Here is a 6,000-nt window from a genome sequence, read left to right as displayed (position 1 = left end):
GAGTGTCGCTACCGAGTGGCGAAAGAGTGCTGTATCTGCGCCAAGACCTTTACCGACTCCCACTGGTTTTTGTGGGCTGTAACCTTTTTGTACATTATATCGTAAGACCTACGCTTCCCGACTTCTTTTGCTGTCTTCTTTTGATGTATAACCTACGTGATTTTTTTTTTTGTAAAATACAAAGTAAAGGCCATTCTTTCACATTACTCTACTGATGCCATACTTTAACCAGTTCTTAGCCCGGGTAAAATTGTGGATGGAAATATGTTATTTTTTGTAGTGCGAGGATGTGCATGCTACAACTTGTCAAGACTGCAAGATCTTCCAGGATGGCGACACCCCGTGTGTGTATTGCAAGCATATTACAATGCAGGATGATGGTAGGGGATGGAAACCCTGGCTAGCTCAAGTGGGTGAAGTAAGATGCTGGCCCCAGTAGACAGCATTATCATTTAAACCCCTTTTTCACCCCGGTCGTTTTGATAGCCCTCTGTTCCCTATTTGTATCAGATAAGCTATTGCTTAGTTTTTTGAATATGCTACATCTTTGAATACAAAATATGTCCTTTCTTGTATCGATTATTAATAACGGTATGGTAGTACCCCCAGTGTCACAACCTGGCGCAAACTTACGTCCTCTTGTAGCAACATTTATTTCCATTCGGGATGCATTAAAGATGATATATTCTAAATATAACTATGGTTTATTCTTGTTTTTGAGATAATAGTGCATTATAAACTAATCGTGGGGTCGTAATATTGATCTATGTCATAAGATTATAGTTTAAATAGTATTTTAAAAGTAAACATATGTTATGTGTATTATTACATATATTATAATTTATTATAGAGATGAAAGGAAACATTTTAAATATTATATTTATTTCCTAGAATTTTAAATATTTAAAACTTTATTTTAAAAAATATTTAGTGTATTTATGGAATAAATGTGGATTATGTTATAAAGCCGCTTAAGTTCTACACACCACAAAACTAGAGTGCTCTCGTTGTAATGCCGTGAACTATTCGCAACGTCTTGATCCGAACCACACCCCGGGCCCTATCATAACCTCCCCCATCCACTCCATCGCACTCTTTCTTTATTAATTAGCATATCGGCTCCTTATTTCCTGCGCCTGTGCTCGAATCTGCTTTTTGCATCTACTAAGATACTTAAAAATGTCACTTTGGACTGAAAATGGACGCAGAGTCTTAACAACAGCAAGATATGTAAGTAACGTCGACAATGCTTAAGTTTAAGATCGTTGTTATATTGTACAAGTGAGGAGGTGGGAGGCAACAGAGTGTAGTCCAAGGCAAGACAGAGCGCAGACTCAAGCCACTGTCGCTACGACGGGAGGCAGAGCCACCTGTCACGGTGATGGCGGTAGGACAGTGCGCACCAGAACAACAGTGAGTGGCGGGCGACCAATCAGCTCCCTAGCCTAGGTGAGTCCACCTGCTGCAGGCCATTTATCATCGCTGAGTGATTAACGAGGTAATAGGCCTCCGCAGTTGCCATGCAATTACATTTGTCATTTCAGCAATTTGTTCGTTTCACTGTTTACAGATATACAATGTAGAGCTTTTTTTTCTGTTTATTTAGCAAGAAATGTTTTTGTAATCGTTGAACAATAGAAGTTTTCGAGGTTTTAGTTTCATTAAAAAATGAAATTAAATTAGCTACCATTCACGCAAATAAATTCTTAGTGCTCTAATGTAGAGTATTGCGAGTCAGTTAGGTCTTAAAATCTTGCAGCCATCATATAGAGTAGAAAGTAATTATTTTATTTTTGGGAACAAATTTTTAAAATATCCTTTCGTAATAGTTTTAAGAAGAAACAAAGAGTCAAATTTAAATCTGTGTATTCTAAGTTTAATAATTATAAGTTATATAATTTACTTTAACTGATTTTAATTGTACTCACAAGAGTTAGTTAAGCTTTTAGAAATATATATTCTTAAAAAATTCAATTATTTTATGTTTGGGTCCTTTATTTTTTTATTATAGTAAATAAGGATTTCCTAATATTTCAATGGGTTTTAAATTGATCTTCTGACTATTCCTCCTCATACCAAATTATAGCACTGCAGAACAGGCTTAGTATTACATTAGGCATTATATTAACTTTTATAGAAATATTGATCTTAGTTGAACACATTGATACGTCATTTTTCTAATTTGTACAACAGCAAAATATTTTCTGCCGTTACAATTATTTTATTGCTTTAAAGAATTTATGTTATTGTTCACTAGGCAGACTATTAACTATTAAATTTTGCATTTTTATTTGGTTTTACTTAAATTTAATTAGATATATAAATTTATATAATAAAGCTGTTGATTATATTGCGTACTTATTGTACATATCAAATACTGAAACGAAATTCTGAAGCGCAATCGTAATTAGAAAATAGTATTGCGGTAACATCTGCATAAATAATCATATGTCTCTTAATGTCATTACTACACAAGTTATTATATATTATAAATAAGAAACATTATTCCTAAAAAAATGCTGGCCTGTGACATTCGTAATTTTTTTTTAAATTTCCTATCTTATTATTAACTATATTTCTCTAAGAACTAACATATTAATAACCTTTATACCAATCATTTGCAAAAAAAAATACCATACTCAATTTGAGCCAAATTTCCATAATAATTCTATGAGAGTATTTTACAAATGCTTTAGAAAGATAAAAAACAAAAAATGTTTTTCACAAATACATGTTCTACTTTGCTCTATTGTTTTGTGCACATAGGTATCTACTTTAATCAAAGCATTTCCTTTAGTCGTTCAGGTAGTAGGTACCCTCCAATTTTAAGGAATACATTCACTAGCACTTCCCTAATCTCGTTGAGTGTTTCACTTAACTTGAGCAAAGATCATAACATATATCTGTATGAAGTCAACTTATAAAAATTTTTTTGCATGACTTTGCATTGCATATAATAATCGTAATTGATATGCATATCCTTTGAAAATCTGAAGCAGAATAAAGCATATGTTTGTCAGAGTTAAATGGTTCACTCAATATTTATTTTTAATAATTTCAAGATGATAAATTTAAAATTGTAGAACTTTCGGATACAGTTTATACGTAAACAATATGATTGTCGTTCTTCTCGTCGGGGTCATCTCCAAATCCCATGGCAACATGCGGCGGAAAAAAGATTCAGTGCCTCGCATGTTAATTCAATGCGATTTCCAGCATCACTTATACCACTCCCTTGCTTCTTGGCACCAAAATGCAAAATACCTCCAGGTTTTTGGGTCTTTTAGCAATTAAGATTTCCGTCGCTAAATCATCAAAAATTCATAACAATATTTGGTACTACCCTTACAGTGCAAATATTTAATATTGTTATGACCTATGCGGGGAGAACTGTGTTCGTAGGGGATAGTAGCCCAATCAAGTTTTATTACAGTTTTATTAATTACTAATATTTATATTACTAATAAATTATTGTTCTTAAAACTGTCCGATCACCATTCACTGGCACTTAAAAATGTTTATCTTCAAGACACTCAATGTCTGTAAAGTTCCTCAGTTCGCACTCCTCACTGGAGCTAGGCTCAACATTGGTTCGCCCCCTTACCTCGCGCCTGTCCACATACACAGTCTCGCACCACTCAGTCGCACTCTCTCGATCCCGTCGCTCCGCGTCAAGCCACTCTCGAGGGGGTTTCGCACCCTCTTCGTCGATGTCGCACTTCCCTTCTCTCGTGAAACTCTCCAAACCCTCGGAACTCGCTCGTAAATCGCGGAACCCGTCACAGGACTCACGAAACTCGTCGCGGGACTCCCGCGAAGGCTGGCGTCGCTGCTTATGTACCTGGGGAGCCCTTCTCGAACCGACGAGAGCAGCGGTGACGAGTCGCGTAATCCTGGGCCGACCCGACGCGCGAAAAGTCCAGAAAGGTGGTGTTTATTCGCGCCACTCCGCGCGGCGGCCCACGGAATTCCCAAGGCCGCTCAGCGATGGACAGTAGCGCCCAGGAATGATGATGCGCGTGGAACGGTGGAGGGAGGGGTGTAGCAACTACCCTTGTGATTCTGTGGCATGTCTTACGTCAGAGGACGGCACGTGACACGGCGCGTGAAGCCAGTGGCCGTGCAGGGCCGCCTGTCAGCTCCGTACCTGGCACGCATTGTGGTCGTGTCTGCGTTCGTAACCGTATGTTGGTCCATGATTTTCAATTATATGAGTTGTGAGACCTAACAGTTACATTTCTGTCACTGGAACTCTTCAAATTTAGAAGTTTGGATGTATGGTTTCAACATAACTGCGCCACCGCTCATGTGGTGACCTGAGAATGATTTCGCCAGGGCAATTGATCTCATTGTGTAGTGGCATCGGTTGGCCGACTTATCTAAATTCTATAACCTATTGATGTGTTACTTTAGGAAAAATTTTATATATAAAAACAAAAAAGTAATAACCAACTACCTACCCTAGACTGAGAGATGCTATGTGCTAAGTCTCTGCTGCACAGTCACCGGAGATTACCGACCAGTTAACATGGCCTTTATAAAAATCTTCTGCAAAAGTGAAGAGTTGCAATATGTGTTAGCACATAACATGTTTTAAAAGTATTTTTCAAGTGAATTAAATTGGCACACCATTGCCTAATCACTTATCTTATCGGTAATTATCACAGAAAAATATCGAGAATAAATGTTTATGGCATATATGTTTTCGATTTTCCTATCAAACGTGATAAATTTTTCGTAACCGTGAACTCCCGAACAGTATATACAATAAATATAAGAATTAAAATACCATATAATACGAAATGATTTTTTTCTGAACTGATATGTTTTAATACTGTATTTTTATGTCTATTCAAACATTCGAAATATATTCAGTGTTAAACCAACCATAGCCGAATTTCCACACATATTTAAAAAAAGAACTGTTTCTATATCCTTCTCAAAAAATAATGGATAATTATACAAACAGTTGATGCTAGAGAAGAGGGAGGGACATCAACATGGGAAAAACCTAACCTTTCATTCCAAAATGAAATAATTTACTGCACAAAATAGAACGAGCAAGTTTTACCATCACTGTGAAACACCGTTAGTTCAATCTGATTGATACTTAATGTATAATCGATGTTTCCACGCGCACGACGGCCAGCGAAAAAAAAAAAAATAAAAAAAAACACTCTACGTGCATGATGATAACTAAGCTCACGAGTAAGAACACTTTTATTTTAATCTTTTTACGAGGACACGCTCACCTCGCCAGCCCGCTCGGCTCTCGAGGGAAGTGTTATACAACGGAGGTCCTAACTGTCCGGCTAATTGCGCAGTTACGTCCCGAGGGCGTGCTCATGCTGTCATCCTTCTGGAAATTTCTCCAGGGATGAAAGGAGTGCGTTAGCCTGGGGGAAATTTTTTTTTTTTTTTTTCACGAGCACAAGCAGGTAGTTGTGGGCCACAGCGTAACTGCGCTCACGACGACGTTGAAGCGCGCACCGGCGCTGTCGTCATGACTGATGTCGCGGTTCATGCGACTCGCGAAGGCAGAGCTCCTCGCAACCCCGCGCCGGGGAAGCTCCTCAGGATCCCGAAATTGCGTTCCGGTCTGACGGAAGGCGGCCGTCTGACAGTGACCAATAACTTTTCTAATTGCCGTCGGCCCTGCGAAGGGCGTCTTTGCCGGCGGCAGTCCCGTCGACGTACGTCTCCCTGGCCTAATGTGACAGGTCAGGCCGGGCGGCTCTTCAAGACCACCGAGATGAGAATTCCTCAGCGGCAATACTTCCGCCGGCGATCAACCGCTCCAAGAACGACCGCGGATGGAACTCATATCTGCTTCGAACAAACTCTGAGGTAACGTTTTCTCTTATGGATACAGTTAACCCTTGTTTCTCGCAGTAATTAAGGCAATATGGCGTGAATTCTAGCAATCACTTTGTTTATTGGCTCCCATACAGATCTAGGGTCTTAACAAAGTTTGTAAAGCATACTTCAAATACTGTAAAA

The sequence above is a fragment of the Bacillus rossius genome, chromosome 1 (assembly GCF_032445375.1).
Source record: "Bacillus rossius redtenbacheri isolate Brsri chromosome 1, Brsri_v3, whole genome shotgun sequence".
NCBI classification, from domain to species: domain Eukaryota; kingdom Metazoa; phylum Arthropoda; class Insecta; order Phasmatodea; family Bacillidae; genus Bacillus; species Bacillus rossius.
Note: the sequence above shows the minus strand (reverse complement) of the source record.